The 19,197-nt window shown below is 41.4% G+C and overlaps 1 protein-coding gene across 1 annotated transcript in view; it reads left to right on the forward strand.

Moving 5' to 3' along the window:
• Positions 1–17,466, forward strand: part of cd276 (CD276 molecule) — a 95,130-nt gene extending 77,664 nt beyond the window's left edge. The window contains exon 8 of the mRNA XM_054771265.1: positions 16,436–17,466. The gene's annotated coding sequence lies outside the window, so the exon portion shown is untranslated. The remainder of the gene's footprint in view (positions 1–16,435) is intronic.
• The last annotated feature ends 1,731 nt before the right edge of the window (positions 17,467–19,197 follow it).

The following is a 19,197-nucleotide window of genomic DNA, read 5'->3' on the forward strand; positions in this document are numbered from 1 at the left end:
AGCAGAGTGACCCGGACCAGCTCGAGCTCCACTCAGACAGCAGTAGGCAAGCATTCATTTATGACGAAGTGCAAGCAGTGATGGACCGTCTAGCCCTTGGTGAGTGACTCGGCAGGACCGACCCCGTGTTCACTCAGCCGTGGCTCCTTCCCTGGAAGGGATGCTTCAGCCTCCATGGGCCTAAAAAGCACAGGATATTTTTGGGGGGAAAAGTGCAGTAATGAACAAACAAAGGACATGAGATGTAACAGAGAAGGACATTTTAGAGCTACTCCCTCTTTGGTATGCGTAGACCAACAAACATTGCGTATATTCTGGCCACACTTATTGTAGTATAGGAAGGCAATAATAGCCCAGATGACATTAACATAAAGCATGGTGCCATGCTATATCGGTGCTACGATGTGCCTCTAACTCTTACTTTAATAACCGTCGGTTTGGTGTCAGTTGCGTGAATACTTTTCATTACAGGCTTGGCCAGTTACAGCTTGTTTTTATTACACCCTGATTGGTCATCGCTATAAAGCGGGAGCGCGCGGCGCAAGCAGAAGATGATGGAAAATACCGAAAGTAATTTCCTGTAACTAGCCAAAATAAAGTCTGGCCAGTAGGAGTTGAAGAAAGGGCATTAGTCATTACCGTGGTATCCACTGACCTTCACCGAGGCTGTTATTGCTCGCTAATATCCCACACGCCTCCTCGGCCTCTCCGCTGCTGAATCATCCCTGATCAATTATTCTAATATTTATGTGGCAGTTTTTGCCATCGATTAACGGTTTTATGCAGAGTGCGGCATATCTTATTTAATCAAGCCAGGCTCTGCATTTGATTAAGTCATTTTTGGAGTGGCGGAGCACTTTGTTTTCATAAAGCACTGCGTTATCGATACATGTTCATCCGTGACTTATGTTTATCCACTCAAACTTTTATGGCTTCATTACCAGCAGCCGAGGACAGACCACATAGAGGATGTCTGTCTGCAACACACACAGCGGTTTGTGTGTTAGTTTTGCTATACTGTATATATTACTGTTTATTGATACTTGAAGCTGAGGTAATAGTTTGTAGTGTTGAGTAAACACAAACATGGCAAACAAGCATTATAGTGCTTCACGGTCCAGTGTTGTTCTGCTAGCACGGTTTCACATTTTGTCAACTGTGAACACGATAATCTGATCCCTGGTGTTAACCGAACAAGTTGACCGAGACCACTTGAAGAGATGGGTATTAGCCCATGTGTAGATGAGGTGCGGTGCGGTTCACTTGAGCCCAAATGCTACACGTACCAGTATTAAAATGACAGAAAAAAGCATGCAGAAAGTACAAATATATTACAAAAAATGTGGAAGTGCTGTCTCACTCCACCGCTCTCTCTCTCTCTCTCGCTCGCTCTCTGTGTGTTCGCGTGTGCAACGGCGCTCTTTAGAAGTATATTTTCGAAGCTTTTGGTGAAAATAATGACATAATATAAAAATGTCCTATACGTTCAACCCAGCAGATGACATTTTGGTTTGGAATATTTGAATTACGTCATGTAATATGTCACAGATGCCACCCAATCAAGTCCTTATTGTATGCCTATGTTCTTCTGTGCCTTCTGCACAGCCTACGATAAAAGTACTAGTGTGTACAGTAAACAAACCACACCAAAGTGTGCACTTTTTACATTTTGTGTGAATGCAGACTTAAAAGTAAGGCTATAGACGTTGTCCTCCAATTAAGAGGAGCTATAATACAGACCATGCAGCATTTGCTGAAATAAGTAGCAGCGTGGAGGGTCCAGGTAATCTACCTGAGGACCTTTGAATGAATTCCAATGACAGAGCAGATTAAATGTTTCTATAGAAAGGTCCTATAGGTGCAATTAGTGTTTCATAATGGCCATCTCCTCCGTGCTTCAGCAAGAGTTGAGAAATATCGATTTAATCCCCCACTATATATTCACATATACAGTATAAGATTAGAAGTGGGCCACCCGCACGGTGCCCTAGTGGTTACCATGTTGGCCGCACAGCTTGAATCTCCGTTTGGGTATATCTGCGTGCCCTGTGATTGGCTGGCGAACAGTCCACGGTGTACTCTGCCTCTTGCCTGAAGTCAGCTGGGACAAAAAATGGATGGATGGATGAAAGATTAGAAGTCGAGAGAACAGAGAACAGGCAAATAGCTATTTAAATATCCATGACACAAGCAGCCGTCAGGAAAAAATCATTATTTCCCAGTCTTGTAGCTGCAAAAGCAACAATAAATGTTTATTTTCTAAAAATTAGCCCATCATGACATGCCACCACAACGACATTGATCATGTGACGCAAATTTTGGTCAACCATGCAAAAAGTCACATACAATCAGAACTAATTATTATGATCTACTTTTTTCATAGTTTGATCATGTGATGGAAGAGTTGCTGTTTGTTGTCAGATTGTTGCATATTTTGGGTCAAGATGAATCCCGATGTATTTTAAAAATAAGTTCGTCACTACCAGCCACAACTTTCAATGATATATGTAGGAACGACAAAAGGCACGTTCAAATGCCTGTTTGATCATCAAATTTGCAACATTTTTCACATTTGCTGCAAATTAAACTTAAGTTTAGAAAATGTCAACTTGAAAATATATATATATATATATATATATATATATATTTTTTATTTTTTTTTTTTACCCCTGTCCTGTCCAGCCTTTAAAGCAGATAGAATTGTATACCTAAATGCCGTCAAGTGCTCAACAGATTTACTCTGCCAGAGAGAAGTGTGATATACACTTCCCCTGTCATACAAAATTTATTCGACCTTGATGCTTGTTATAAAGCAAATTTGGAGCGACCGGACCGGAGCAGGAGGGGACAGAGAAGAAAAGAAAAGGAAACGGGGGGGGGGACAAAAACAAAAAAAAGAGAGACAAGAGACAAGGACAACAGCAGCAACAACAACAATTGTGACAGAACAACAGAAACATACAGAACGACATCAGCAAATAAATGTCCGTGACAACTATAAAGACGAACAAGGATAAAGGACAAATCAATATCAACAACCACAATGACAAAGCTGTCAATGACAATCAGACATAATAGCAGTCATGAAATGATGAACTATGACAGTGATCACAATGACAATACTGCATTGAAACAGTCGCACACAATAGCAGTCATGAAATGATGAACTATGACAGTGATCACCATGATAATACCGCATTGAAACAGTCACACATAACTGTAGTAATGAAATGATTATCCATGATAGTGAATAGAATCAAAGTTACTGTAATGCACATCATTGTAATAAAAAAAAATATACATATACACATATATATATACATACACATACATACATATATACATACATATATATATATATATATATATATATATATATATACATATATATACCGTACATACACACATATATATATATATATATAGTCATACTGCTGATATCACCGTCGCTGTAATAAAACCAACAACATAATAACACCCTGGTTAACTCAGTGAGTAATGTGGGGAAGTACGTATGTACTGTGAGTGTGCATATGTACAGGTATCTCTGTATGTGAGGAAGACTTCATATATATATAAAGGTGCAGGAATGTGTGGGCGTGTGATTGTCACTGAGAATGCATGAAAGGAAAGGGGCCGCCTTCCACCTCCCAGAGAGCCCCGCCCCAAATAGCAAGGCCGGGCCCCGGCCGCCAGAAGGCCACCAGGCCCATAGGGGCAGGCAGCACAAAGATCAGTGCCCCAAGAGCCAGCCCAGAGAGGCCCCCCCCCCCCCCCGGGAAGACCAGTAAGGGGCCGAAGAGAGGTAATCCCAGCCAAGGACAGGGCGCCAGCGGGCCGGAGGACTGCCAACCCCTGAGACCAGCGAGAGATCACACCCCACAAAGGCAGACGGGTACCGGGGGCCACAAACCGGCAGGCCCAGAGACGCCTCCACAACCGGAAAGAAGCCCGCCCGCGCCGGAAGCGCCAATTCCCGCCCACCGCCACCCCCACCCCCAGGGAGCGGAGCCCGGCCCGCCCCGGGCCAACCCCCGCCCGACCCCCGACACAGGGCCGCCCCGCCAAGGGATGCAGGAGGCACACCCTCCACCCACCCGGCGGAGGCACGGGCGGCAGAGATGTATCGCCCAGCACCTGACCCCACGGAGCAAACCCCTGTATGCCCCCCCCCCCAAAAAAAAAAAAAAGTACACACACGCACGCACATACACACTCCTACGCACCCACACACACGCACATAAACACTCCTACGCACAAACACACCCCTACGCGCACGCTCATACACACTCTTACTTACTCAAGCGCGCACACACACACACACACACACACACACACACACACACACACCTTTTTTTAAGTGTTGACGGTGTGCAACGTGCAAAAAGAAAAAAAAAATACAGCCACATGTCTACATAAAAACACTGAAAGAAATATTGGGAAAAAATGTAATACATGTGGTCCTGGAGTTATCTGTGATGTAATTCGGATCTTACAGCTAACTTAAAAAAAATAATAAAATGAAATAAAATAAAAAAAATAATAATAATGAAAATGTTAAAAAAAAAATCATTTTTAAATGTTTTGACAATGTACAACTGGCAAAACGGAAAAAAAAATACACATGCCTACATAAAAACACTCTCCGCATCCACTGAATTGCAAAGAAATCTTGGGAAAAAATGTAATACAGATGGCCCTCAAGTTATTTGTGATGTAAGTCGGCTCTTATAGTTAAAAAAAAAAAAAAAAAAAAATTAAAAAAATGAAATTAAATTTTTTAAAAATGAACATTTCCAAAAATTTCATTTTCAAAATTGTTGACAGTGTACAACTTGCAAAAAAGACAAAAACATCCAGCCACATGTCTACATTAAAACACTGTCAGCATCCACTTAATTGCAAAGAAATGTTGGGGTAAAAATGTAATACAGGTGGCCCTGGAGTTATCTGTGATGTAAGTCGGATCTTACCGCTAAATTATAGCTAAATTAACTCACTTCTGTGTACACTCACACTGTACACAGAACACATGAAAGACATAAAACACAGTCATAAAACGATAAATACAAAAATTAAATGAAACAGTCATAAAAGGGAAAACCAAAGCCTTTCAAACGCAATAATAAGACCACTACACTACGTTGTTCTTACTGTCACATTCAGTGGATCAGCAAACTGGCAGTTAAAATGTGTGCATTAAAGGGTTTTGTGATTTCCGATGTGTCTTAAGTGTATGTGTGTGTGTGGCTGTGTTCAGAGAGGACTGTTGGGTTTGCTGATGTTGTGTTGGCATGGTTCGGTCGACAGTAGCCTGTTTTGTTTTTGGCAATAAAGAGACTGTTGATCAACCACCTCCTCGTCATCCTTCGTAGACGTTACCATACAATCTTTATCCTTAATGATGCTCGCTAGTGTCAAGCAATTGAGATAAGTGCGGCCAATATTGAGGACTTTGTGTATTCTTTTGCTGCGCACCGCGCTGTACCTACTTCTCAAGCGAGTGTTTACAGACCTAACCACCAAAAAACGTAACACTGGACGCCGTAAACCGAGCATCACCTGTATTGCAAAGAACAGGCTTTGCTCTCTGCAATGTCATGTTTCTCATATTAATTAGTAGGACATGTGACCAGCGTTAACTCGTGTCGGAGCCGCTCAGCGACTGAATCGCTAATCAGTGACAGCTATAATGAACATGGCAAAGAGTTCTGCTCTGTTTACCTCCTTCAGAGAGCTCCTTTCTCGTGTTTTTTTTTTTTTTTTACCAGAAAAGCGCAGGAGCCTTCATTGAACCAACTGCCTGTGGGCTCAATTAACAACCAAAGATTACGCATGACGCAAACGTGGGACTGTGTGTGTATGCGCGAGAGGCTCCGTGGTGTGCTGTTGTTGATACGGAAGAGCAATGCACGGAATGGAGACCGCTGGGATGTTGTGACGCCCAGATATGCATGTGAATTTATAGATGAAAGACCGGGACTGATGAGCAAACATAATTAATTCTTTAATTAAATTATTATCTTATAAAAGAGGCATTATTTACTCTCTGAACTGTTTTTTTTTTTTTTTTTGATGGGATGGCAGTCGCTCAGTCAGTAAGGACAAGGTTTTTTTGGCACAGGTCACAGAGAAAACGTGGACTGGTTGCTGTGGAGTGGCCAATTGATCGATTGATAACCCTCCATCATGGTTCCATCTGTCTTGGTTAAGCACCTTGCATGGTGGGGGAAAAGCAGTTCCACACACCACTAACACCTTATATGCAATTCTATAAAGTGAAATAGTGGCAGCAGGTACTTTCAAATGAATTTCAGCATGTTCTTTTGTTTATTTGGATTTTTTCAGCACCAGAGTCTCTTCAATCTCCTGTTGTGATGGCTAAAAGCACAACACGTGGCTTTTTATGCATAGCATTTCTGAAGTGTGCTCACATTGAATTGCACTGGATCATATCGAGGCGGTGGAGGGATTACACACACATGCACATTTCTGTATGCTAATTATCTGGTCCAGTGGTCCATTCTAGCAGGAGGAGGAGATTAAGTGAAGAGATGAGGAGGACCACTATCAAATGAACAAGTCATTCAGAATTAAGTGCGTAGATATTGAATAGCGGCTTAAGACTTGAGATGCTAACTTTGAAACATGATTTGTTCCTCTCTTTCAGCTAAAGCATTATTTTAAGATCTGTTGATTGATATTCAAGACTGATAAATCACAACAAATGGCCAGATTTGACTGATAGTCAGTTAAAGTGTTACACAATATCCACACCAATGTGTTGGAAATTGACGTTCAATTCAGTTTTCCACATAAGTAATAATGCAAAAATAGAAATATCCATTCCAGGGTGCTTTAGGCGTCGTATAGTGTAAAATGATATCGTATAATACTGTATACAGTATCTGACAAGAGTACAGCCGTCACATTTCTGCAAGGATTTTATTATATCTTCTCAAAGGACAATACTAAAGAAATGAAACTGTAGTCGATGTACAGCTGGGAAAGAAGTATCGATTTATTGTCCACTGAACGTTGCGCAACACACAGCCGTTATTCCAGTAACACAAAGTGAGTACACCTCACAGTGAACATGTACAACTTGTGCCTCAATATTGAGCGTGAACACCATTTTTACCTAGCAGTGCCTTAATCCTCTCGGAATGTATGTTTCTCTCAATGATTCCGAGTGCTGGCAGCACTCGTGCAGCCCCAGCCCTGTGACACTACCACCACCATGATTGACTGCAGGAAAGACACAGTTATCTTGGTACTCACTTGTGTTGCCAGCTATTTAGACAATAATGTCTGTGTGTTGACACATTTTTAGTGGATAGTAAATCTGTACTGCGATACAAGCTGTACACTGACTACTCTAAAATATATCCACGTTACATTTCTATAATGTCCCTTGAGAAGATGCTATGGCTGCAACTAGCAATTTTTTTCTTAGTCAATTCATCTGAAGCTTGTTTCGATTAATCTTGTAATTGCTTCGGCCCATGAACCAAACACAAACAGTTTGTGGTTTGGTTCCCAACATATCGGAAAAGAGGCAAAAATGTCAATCGACTGTTTTCCAAAGTGTGTGTGTGTGTGTGTGTGTGTGTGTGTGTGTGTGTGTGTGTGTGTGTGTGTGTGTGCGTGTGAATATCTTGTTTTGCCTAAAACACAAAGATAATAGGTCTGCTTTCAAGGATGACTGAGGAAATAAAAAACATTTCACATTTGAGACCCTGGAATTAAGGAGATTGATTGATTGATTAATTGGATAACCGATGAATCATTGATTCGTCGATTAATTGTTGCAGCGCTAGAAGATATACGGATTTAAAGATGCTTGCTGGAATGTGAGGGGTATCATCAAATTTGTGAGCTACTGTTGTGTAGTGTAGTAACTGTCATGCATGTTAAAAAAAATAGTAAACTTAACATCAACTAAAGTTTACCCAACCTCATGAGTACTGCTTGGTGCCACTCAATTTTTTTATGTTTTATTTTATCATTACAGTCTTTATGGTCACTGAAACCCTGTTGAAAGGGTTTCGGCATTGTAAAAAAAAAAAAAAAAAAAACAGAAAATGCAATAAAACTGAGGGACCTTTCTTGGTTCTTAGCCGTGTTGGCTTTTCTCTCCCCAATTTTTTGTTTGGCTTCTGTGTATGTTTTCCTTATAAATTCTGCTTCCACTGAAGCGTTCCACGGCGTCATGTCTACCCTTCATTAGATTCAGAAAGAAACCAAAACAAACCAGCCTGAATGTCACAGAAGAGAATGGCTAAGCTGCATCACCTCTGATGTGCTGTCGCTGCAGAGTGCGCTGCTGACCTCTATGCCCAGCCTAAAGAGTCTTGATAAAACGATGCTGAAAATAAGCATCTCGTAGTCCTTCAGCTGTTTATAAATTGACGGTCACCTTCACGCCGCGTCGGGAAACAAATAAATCAAAACACAGGTGGAAGAAGGTCGCCCAGGAATGTCATACTGTGTCACTTTAAATATTCAATCCGATTAACATACTGAGAATGTAAGTGGCGGGCCAAATGACGCACTCACCTATCGAAGCGGCAGGTGTCCTGCTGCGAGCATCGAATAAACCGCGACTTATATATTTTTTTCCTCTTTCAACCTTCCTGCTGCTGCTCAGTCACCTTGCCTTTGGGGCTTACCACAGGAGTCTCTTCAAACGATCCTTTAGTCTGAAGTGAAGAATAAAGATTAATGCACTCCCATGTTCAACCCAGCCTCCAAGGGGGAGGGGGAGCCCAGGCCTTATAATTAACACCACAAGGGCCACCGGTGTTTTTTTGGAGAGATGCCCAGGGGTGGGCTACCTTGACCAAGCTGGGAAAGAAAAGTAAATGATTTGCTGAATTGGATTGGGACCACAGATTGCTAGTTTTCACTGGAACTAATTGGTGAGGCCTTAAGCAAAAGCAGCTGCGTGATATTGTACCTCCAGTCTATATGAGGGTTCTTCAACTGGCTGCCTGTGGGCCAAAACCAACCTATGAATGACACCAGACCGGCCCGCGAGCTCAGTTCAAAACTTGGGAGCAACTAACATAATTGCAGCAGAAAAACAGCAGAGCACTCTTGTCATATAAAGGATCTTTATCGAGCGTTTTTGCAGTACATCCGTAATAACAGCAACACACTTCTGCCATATTGAGGATCTTTGGCTCGTGTTTTGCATTAGGCCTTTAAAAACAGCAGAGTACTCCTGTGACATAGAGGATCTTTGTCTAGTGTTTTTGCAGCAGTTTCCAGGGCATTGAATCGATTGCACCTGCACTGTTCAGGTTGTCTTTGAAAACATTTGACATCTCGTCCAAGCCGGCTTCATCAGTTCATGCTCAACAACTAGGTGGGACAACCCTAGTCTGGCCAGATGGGACAGCTTTAGTCTGAGAGCTTGCTGCAGTATCCAAAGATAACGAGATGATTCCACTGGAAACATGGTTGGTCATTTTGCACCACAAAAGAGCGAAGCAGTTCTTGTCTGAACATGCTTCTACCTTTAGAGGATAAATATTTTGGATCCTGCGCCAGAATTGAACCGTCCTATCTAGCCAGACTAGGAGTTGTCCCACCTAGTCTTTAAACATGAACTCATGGAGCCTGCTAGGATGAGAGGCGAAACATCTTCTAAGGCATCCTGAACAGTCCAGATGCGATGGATTCAATGCCCTGAGAATGCACTGACCTGGATGAATGACAATATTCACAGTCATGTTTTTGCAGCAGGTCCCGAAAACAGAAGATCACTCCTGACGAGTGTAAACATAGTACTTGTGTTTTCATAGTTTATTTACTATATTACGGATTTGGTGAGGCAAACCTTGCTTTGGCATATATAAAATAAGAATAATAGGGAAGGGACAAGTCCGGCCCCAACAGTCCTTAGCTTTGTAAAAATGTGGCCCTGGAACAGTTTTGTTGAACAGCCCTGGTCAGTATTATTGGATTTATCTGAGTTCCCATTGACTTGTAGGTCTTTATATGACGTGCATGTTTTATTCCCATTCTACAAAGCATGCTTATATGTAAAGTATGCAATATATAGCACACGTAACCTCGATGAACTGGATCTAAAACTAATGTTTAGTTTGACATTTACTGGCAGTTTTCTCTTTGAGGTTGCCAAGCAACCAGTGGGGACTAACAGGAAATGATTACAAATGATTTTGCCATGTTGCCAACCAAGGAATATTTTAGTCTTTTACCTCCTCTTACCCACCCCATACTGTATCGTCGTTTTTGCACATTAGTTGTGGTCAAATTAGATATTCCCGCTGGATTTGCAACCTTTTTGCAAAGCCAAGCAGGTTGCAGGCAGCCGCTGGATTGTTATTTTATGGATATACAGTAAGAGTTGCATTGATTTTAGATGAACTGTCAGCAAAAAGCTTTGATAGCCAATAGCTTATATAAGTCTATCCTTTAAAATGCATTATGTCCCTTTAGTAATATTATTCAGGCCGCATGGCAAATTATTCATACACAGTGGAGCCTCTAAGGTTTTCCCACTGGAAATAATGGAGATTGAATTCATCTGTTCCAGGGTCAAACTGTTACCCTGTATTAACTAAAGCCTTTATTAACTATTAAGGCAGTGTTTTAGGTAACATTCTTAGAGGTTAAGTGCTGTTAATATTGACATATAACAACTCTTAAATGTATTTCTATGTATTTTTCCCTTTTTTTTCTTTCATCACTGCATAAGGTATCTACTGTTACACATGATCTATTCGTTTCTGTCTATTAGGAAATGGTAACATTTAAACACAGGAAGTGAACAAACTATAAGTAATTACTGAGACATGCGGAAGAGGTAGGATTAAATAAAGTCTACTCCTTTTCCAACATGTTAAATTGTTCACCTATAATTATGTGATGGTCCTGATTGTAACATGTTAAGCATGTCCGAAACTAGGCCTGTCACGATAAACAATAAACCAATTAACCGCACGATGAATAAAAACAAAGTTGATAATTTTGCCAGCCTCGATGGAGGACAAGGGGGTTCACTCAGTGCAACTGTCTCTCCGCAATGAACGGAGTGAGTGAACCCTCCTGTCAGTCACTCAGTCACTTTGTACCCGTGGAGAGAGACGGGGCTGCTGGCGAGTGCACACTCAGCAGCAGCACTCTGTGTGCACTCACTAGCTGTGTGTGTCGTGTGCTACACAATCGAATACTTTCTTTGTGCCTGTTGTGTATAAAACATGATCTGATATCAATTTGAGCCTGTTTGTGCTCCGCCATTTTGTGACATGAAAAGGTTTGTGACAAAGACAATGAAATACATAAACCAAAACCATGCCACTTTCGTTTCAGCTGGTGTGACTCCGGAAGTGTAACACCTCATTATGCACCAAAAACATTTTACTCCATCCAAAACATGCACTTTGACCAAACTCCCACAAAACACTACACCTCATTAAACGTAAACAGCATATTCCACACGCAATGTTGCTTAAAGTGAATCAAGGAAGTGTATATGCAAATGAGCTGATGTCAGCATTGACACACAATGTGAACTTCAGAGTATTTCCGGGTCATTTCTCTGTCAATATTCAGACAATAACGAAAGTGACACTGTCACAAAATAATGTTGACAATAATATCGTTTATCGGCAATAATGTGTGGAACAATTATCGTCCAGCAAAATTTGTTATTGTGACAGGCCTATTTGAAACAAATAAAAGCATGACCATATTTGTACAATTTACACAATTGAAATAAAACACACATAGCTCACCTCCTTTCTTTTTGTCAAAGTAGCTTTAATAGTGATGCAAGTCAGAAGACACCTGCACCAGAAAGAAGTACAAGATGTATTTTCTTTGTTGTTTTCGTACAAAATGTGAGTTTATTAATGTGGCAAAACAAGTGTATTCACTTTGTTGTGGGTTGAAATAAGCTATTCAAATAAATGTTACAAAAAGGAATACCGCTCGGCCATTTTCATTGTGTAGAAGTAGTTCTCAAAAGAAAAAAGGCTGGAGACCCCTGCAGTAAGACAACATGTTGATATGCAAGGTCCTCCCATGATGATAATGGAAAATGTAAACACACATTCAACTATTTTTGAAGTTTCCCCAGGGATCTCATTTCAAGTAGAGTCCTCTACCAAGCACTGGTACCTGATAGGTTACAGGTAAACGGAGCTATGCTAATGGAATGTTTCCAAATAAGCTCATCTGTATATTGTTTGTGCAGCTTATAGATGCTACATAATTACCCACTCCTGCACGGAGAATTTGTGTGGGATACGTTTGATCCTTGCGGTAATGATGTTTCAGAATTACCCAGGTTTAACTTGCTTGCTCATTATCCTGAATTCTTCTGCAAATGTTTTTTTTTTTTTTTTTAGTTTCATGGTCTCACCCCTGTTGTGTGTCTTTGATGACTTCTCTGATTGTTCTCGGGGTGCTGAGGTGTCATAAAGCAGCAGCCCCGCTGTTCTTTTTTGGTCTAATGTTCCTTCCAATATACAAATTAAAAGGGACATCGCAAAGTCAGAGGATGAACTATACGGTGCTTTTATTTCAATGTAGATGAAAGAGCGGCATGGGGGGAAAGAAATGGTCGATGAGATTGAATCCGCCTTATTTTGCACATGAACAAGCGCTGATAGCCCACTTAAAGTAGACTTCAATTTTGTGTACCTGCTGCAAATGAATCCGTCCATCAGCGTCTCGTGGTTCAGGTATCGGAGGGGAAGAACGCCTCTTCTTATTAAACACATTTACTTTCATTTTCCCTGTGTTAACGGCTGCCCATAAAATTTGGATGGTGCTCTAGAGCAGTGGTTCTCAACTGGTTTGGTTGTGGGACCCACCATCAACTCTGAAGGACAAGCGGTGACCCAAACTGCAGACGTTTTTAAACTTATATTTAACGGACTGTTTGCAACACGACATGAGCTGCAGCGCTGAGACGCTGCTTCATGGTGCTCTCTTCTCGAGCAGATTTCTGTAGCTGTGTGTTGGACGGATGGCACGTCAAGTTCCCACTCGTTGTCCTTCCCCTCCTGTTCAAGCTTGACAAAGTCACCCACAAACATGGCACGCACCTCGTGGCGGCGTACCAAGCGGATAGACAAACATGAGCGCGAGATGCATTCACGGACATCGGGTCATTACATCTGAAACACACTTTTGGGTCACAATTCACCAGTTGAGAATCCCTGGTCTAGAGTAGGGCTATTCTCCTAAATTTTCTGTGGGCCATTTTTTTTATAGTATCACAGTTTTCCGCATGAATACACGTAGGTGCGTTGTTGTAAAGTGCCTCCGCTGTTTGCACTCATTGCAGAACAGCAGTGTGCAAAGGTGTGATTAAAGCAAACCATCATGGATCTTCTATTTAACAGGAGCTCTCTGCTGTGTTTAAGGGTGCATTCACATTTGTCATGTTTGGTTTCATTGCTTCTGCTAGTTTGGTCCATTTGCTCACGTGTGAATGCCGTCATCCAAACCCTGGTAAGTGTACTCTAGTGCAGTGGTCCCCAACCTTTTATGACCCACGGACCGGCCGGCTTGTGTTCCCACAAATCTCCCGCGGACGGGGGGGGATCTATGTAATTTATCTTATTTATTTATTGTGTAAAACTAAGACATTAATAACATCAAATTAAAAGCACAAAATGAATGCCGACCCACCATCCACCAGTACAAGTTCCAGCAAAGTTTTTCACGAGAGATTATTACATTGCTGTTTGACGTGTGTGGAAACAGGCATTGCGCTAGCATGAATTAACTTGAGACAAATGTGCACATTAGCACTCAATAAGCCATCAAAACTTACCTTTAAGCATTTCCACATAGTCTCAGCATTTGACACCAAATATGAGGTGAAAGAAAAATGATAAAAATACAGTAGTAGTCTATCTGTGCGGCGAGAGCAAGTTAGCACACGCATAATGGACATGCGTCAAGTGAGACGGATGTAACAGACAGAATCCGGCCACTTTTCAAAATAAAACATCCCAAAAAAAAGAAATAATGGAAATTATTTTTTCTTTCTCTGCGGCCCGGTACCAAATGGCCCACGGCCCGGGGGTTGGGGACCACTGCTCTTGTGCAGTTCGCTTCACTCAAATGTGAACTCTACACGAACAAGTGTTAAAATGACAACAAAAATCTTTGCAGAAATGGCAAATAGGTAACAGAAAATGCATTGAAAGTGTTGTCTCTCTGCTCAGCTCTCTCCCTTTGTGTGTGTCCTTTTACAAGTATATTTTAGAAGCTTTTTGTGAAATTAAGCTGGTAAATATAGCAGGATTTAAAAAAGAAAACACTTTTAACCCAGCGGATGGGGGGAATATGCCATATAATAAGTCACAAAAACTGCCCAATCAAGTCCTTACTTTATGCATATTATCTTTACTACTTACCTGACATAAATACGTTTGGTCCTGACCAGCGTACCAAGCCACAAGTGTGAACGCAGCCTAAGGACCTACTGCAAAAATCATGTTAATCATGGCTGACTCGCATGTTCTACTGGATTTGTAATTTTTTTGTGTAAATTGACTTGTGGGACAGTCTGATATCATCCAGTGACCAGCGTTGGCCCGCTGGCTACCTATTGATAGATGCTACACAGTGCACTGTAGCAGAGGCCTTTTATTTGAAGCTTCTGTACTCAATGACTCCTCTCTGAAAGACATCTTATACCCCAGGAGGGTAAAGGCACCGGCCGATTGGAGTACTGTAAAAGCTATCGCTTCTCTTTAGCTTTTCTTTCTGGTTCTTGGGACGGCATAGCTATCAAGAGAAGTAGTCAATGATTGTGTAACTTACTGTAAAAGGTTTACAAATAGTTTTTAAAAAGAGGCAGTATATTTGGTTATAGCGTTGGACTGTAGCATCAACAAGCGACTACAATGAAGAGCTCAGAATTAAAGTATAAAGAGGTTGTAAAGCTGTTGCTGTGCCCCTCTGGAAAGTGAAAGTTAAGGTTATGTGTCTGGAAAGTGAAAGTTAAGCGTGTTTGAGAGCGAGAGTGGCTCAAACTAGTTCTAACTGTGCTGATAGCTTTTACTATCTTCTGTTTACTATCTTCTCTTCTCAATACTTAATATAATCCCATGTGTTATTTGTGAGTGTTTTGCAACTCTAGTTGTGCTATGTGAGTGGAGTGTCGTGAAACTATTTCTATAGGAAGCTATTAGACTCAAATACACTAAGCTATTGGACCGAACCTAAAAGTATAGTAATATTATCTGACAGTACCACAGACATTGGACAGAACACTTGTGTCAAAATAGTGTTGTCTTCATTTGGTCGATGACAAAGACATTGAGATTCCCTTCTGACAAGGACCAAAAGGCTGCAGAGAGATACTATTAAGGCAAGATTTTGCAATTTGCAAAGTATTTCTATAATTCAGAACCCTACATCTGTATCCATTCTGATTTGACATTTTGGAGCTCTTAGCAATGCCCTCAGGGCTTTTTCGCTCAGAACGCATCATCACCAGCCTGTCCGGTGTAAAAATCCAACAGAGGTGATAGTCATCTCAATTAGAATGTGGGCATTAAAGTGGCAAATTGAAGTAGTTCTGTATTTTCTGTAAAATGAGCTGGACCAGACAGTAATGCTTTAAAATGTGTGAAGACGTCTGCCTCCCGAGCGGGCCTAAGCTGTTCAAGTTGCTAAATCAAAAGGGATCCATGACAGGTCTTAATGTAGCATGAAGCTCCAGTACGATCTCCTTATTAGCCTTCCTTGCTGTACTTAGGTTGAATATACCAACCAGGAACCAGAATGAAATGGTCCTCTCCTCGTGTACATTTTTTTTTTTGTTATTTAGGAAGCATCCAGATCCTGCTGACTGACTTGAATAATGTATCCGCACAAGATGAACCTCCGAGCATAGAGCTCAACTAAATGGGATACCTAATGCAAACTGTTTAATGAAGTCTGCATGGAGAGCAGTTTCTTTCACTGTGCCAGAAGTGAGGCGGTCCACAGAGGCTGCCAGTCAGGAGGCTGAAAGCAATACAGAGTCAACACAGACATGGGAGTGCTTTAGAAACGAACATCTTCTGTTCATTTTAACCTAGGGTAAAGGCGAAGGTGTTGTTGACTTTATTTATAAAGTACACAGTATGGTTGAACAAATGCTTATTATTGCATATTACGACCATTTGGGTTAAATGTTTTTGGACTTTTCCATTGTGGTTTCATTTGTTTTTAGAATTGCTAGCGGATCAAATGCTCTCGCGGGCCAGGCTGTAGGTTTCCCACCCCCCTGCTTTAAAGAATCTACGATTTCTTTACAAGGACTTCCTTTTTGCCTGCAACATGCTCTATTTTAGTACCCTATTTATTTGTCTCGCACTTGCCTATTTGTAACGATTTCTCAAAGCTAATAACCCTTTTCACTATCACCAACACCCACCCCCGTATTTTCCAGGAGTCGCAGCTGGACAGCCAAGGTTGGAGATAAGTCTGGCGGCTAAATCCCACACCTACACCTACAGAATCCATCAACCTGGCTGGCTATTTCCAGCGTCCTCTGCAGACTGTCAAGGCGCTCACCTGAGCCCAAGATGAGTCCATCATCATCTTTCTGAGACGTTCTCTCTCGAGTGTCCATCAAAACACATCATGCGCCATTATGTACTCTCTTGCCCTCCCCGTCCTTTTTGTCTGTCTCAATGGAAGAAGACGAGTGTGAAAGTGTTTCAATAGGTCCTATTCAATGCGCTATGCAAATGAGGGAAAAACTCTTTTTCCTTTTTTTTTTTACATGTCAAGAGATTTTTTTTGTTTTAAACTTGAAGAGCAACCCTTTGCTCATTTCAATCATCATCGCCGCCAGACACAAGCCGCCCTCCGCCATTAGTCCCACACTTGCACTTGCTAATTAGCGTCTGTCGCCCGGGTAACTGGTATCTGTCAGTGTCTGCTCCCCTGCTATCTTGTGGAAACTGGAGGCGATTGTAATTGAATGCCAGCTAAGCTCCGACAAACTGCAAATGGTGCATGGGACACACCCTGACAGCCTTATACGCATTGTTTTTAATGACTGCTTGTTCACAGGACCTTGATCTTCTCAGCATTAACCAGCATGGAGGATGTTTTTTTTTTTATTGCTTTACAGGTACCCGTACCAAAAGGTCCAAAGATTGTGCCTACCTTGCATTAAAGGAACACAATGAAGCCAATTGGTCATTTGTTATTGTGTGTTCTAACCCCTACTAACCCCTTTATTAAACCCTCTTTTCTTTTCCTGCAGGGTTAACATGCCACTTATCCTTGCAGGAGAACCCGTTCCATTCTGGGATGTTGGTTGACCTGATTTGGTCAATATTGGATTTGGAAATAATGGACGTAGAAATATTCACAAATTTAGCAGGTACAGTAGATCCCAGCCATAATGTCGAAAATCCGTTAGTAATTGATGCGCCCGTAAAAATGTTTATTGTTGACACACGGCTCACACCTCCCCCTCCAAACCCTCCTGCCGGTTTGACGTTTACGTTGTCCGATTTCGGATCAACATTTGCAATGAAAGTGACTGTCGGAATTATTAGAAGAGATTCAGATGATGGAATCATGGTCACAGTCTGTCAAACTCGTGCCCTGGAGGGTCGAGACGCTTCAGGTTTTCTATCCAACCAGTTTCTTCAGCAGGTGATTTAATTGATGAGCTCCTTACCTCCAACTGAAGGTGTTGATAATTAAAATCACCTGCTTTAGTGACTGGCTGGAAAGAAAACCTGCAGTGTCTCGGCCCTCCATGGCACGAGTTTGAAACCCCTGGTCTAGCGTTTAGCCTGGTCGTCAGGCTAGCAGGCTACAGAAAATGTTTCTGTAAGCCACGTCTTCATAATCCACACTGCTCGCCTGTTGTAATTCCAGTCACAATTTCCAATCATATGTTAACTTGCGTTCACCTCACTGCAAATTTTGAGGCCAGATTGTAAGAAAGAGTTGAATGTCAAATACTGCTGTAGCCACACAAGCAGGGCCATGTTGCACTGACGCCACATCATCACATGCATGCTGAACTGTAATATATCAATTTGATGCTATATTTAGCGACTTAGGGTGAATGAAATGTGTTTTCTATAGGAGAAAATAATTTGGGGGGTGGGGGGGGGATGCTAAAATATATTTTATTTGCCAAAAATTTGTGGGGTCGTGAATGCTGAACATGAAGAGGTCCTCTGTAAATAGCATTTTCGCAAATGTTTTTGTTCCACTGGCAGATTATTTTGCCTATTTGAAGAAGTATAGGTAAAACAGATTTTCGTTATAGACTACTAAAGAAAAAATATGCCTAAAAATAGCTTGGTTTCAATTGAATCCTGCATAGATTTCAGTTTTCACAGTGAACAATATTTTAAGTGACATTTTACAAGTGTAAAAAATAACCACTGTTAAAACACTTGATGGTAGCACAGACGTCACATGAACTACAGTTGCATCATTAATGGGCAAAGAACTTTAAAAAATAGTTAAACACTGCTAGCAGTAAAAGATAAAAACAAAATAGTGGCTTAACTTAAAGGAAAACTGCACTCTTGGAATTTTGCCCATCATCCACAATCCTTATGTGAGACTTGAACACACGTCTTTGTCTTTTCTGTGTTCTTAAGATATTCAAACATGTAGGGACACACCTATTCTGCCTACTAAGCCCGCTATTACAACGCCGCCACAAACCTCCAACAATGTGTTTATCGTTTTCTAGCCCATGCAGTAACAGGCACATTCATGATAACATGTATTACTTACAGTATTTTGCCATACTTTGGTCGATTGCATTCCCAGAACGTCCTTCCTGGGCGCATTGATTTCACATAGAAACACAGAAAGGAAACGCCACACTTAGCGTTAACTTTTCCAAACTCAAAAACAAAAACACAGCAGCGGTTGCGGCAGCTCCAATATTTAGCGTTACCTTTCGGTAGTGGCCTGACGCGCTGTGAGCGGTAGTGTGGTGAAGCTAGTCGCTAGCCGGCTAGTAGCTAGCCGGTGTGGCAAGGTGTCACTACATCATTAAAGTAGTTCTTCGTTGTAACTGTTAATAACAGTAATGATACCAATGTCACTGTAGCTTGGTTAATATGCAGGGCACATTATGTAAATGGCGTGTTGTTGGCGTTTTTTGGAGTTTTTTTCAGAAGGCTTTATAGGTGGAATAGATGCATATTATTACGTGCAGTC

Source organism: Dunckerocampus dactyliophorus, chromosome 3 (genome assembly GCF_027744805.1).
Source record: "Dunckerocampus dactyliophorus isolate RoL2022-P2 chromosome 3, RoL_Ddac_1.1, whole genome shotgun sequence".
Taxonomy (NCBI): domain Eukaryota; kingdom Metazoa; phylum Chordata; class Actinopteri; order Syngnathiformes; family Syngnathidae; genus Dunckerocampus; species Dunckerocampus dactyliophorus.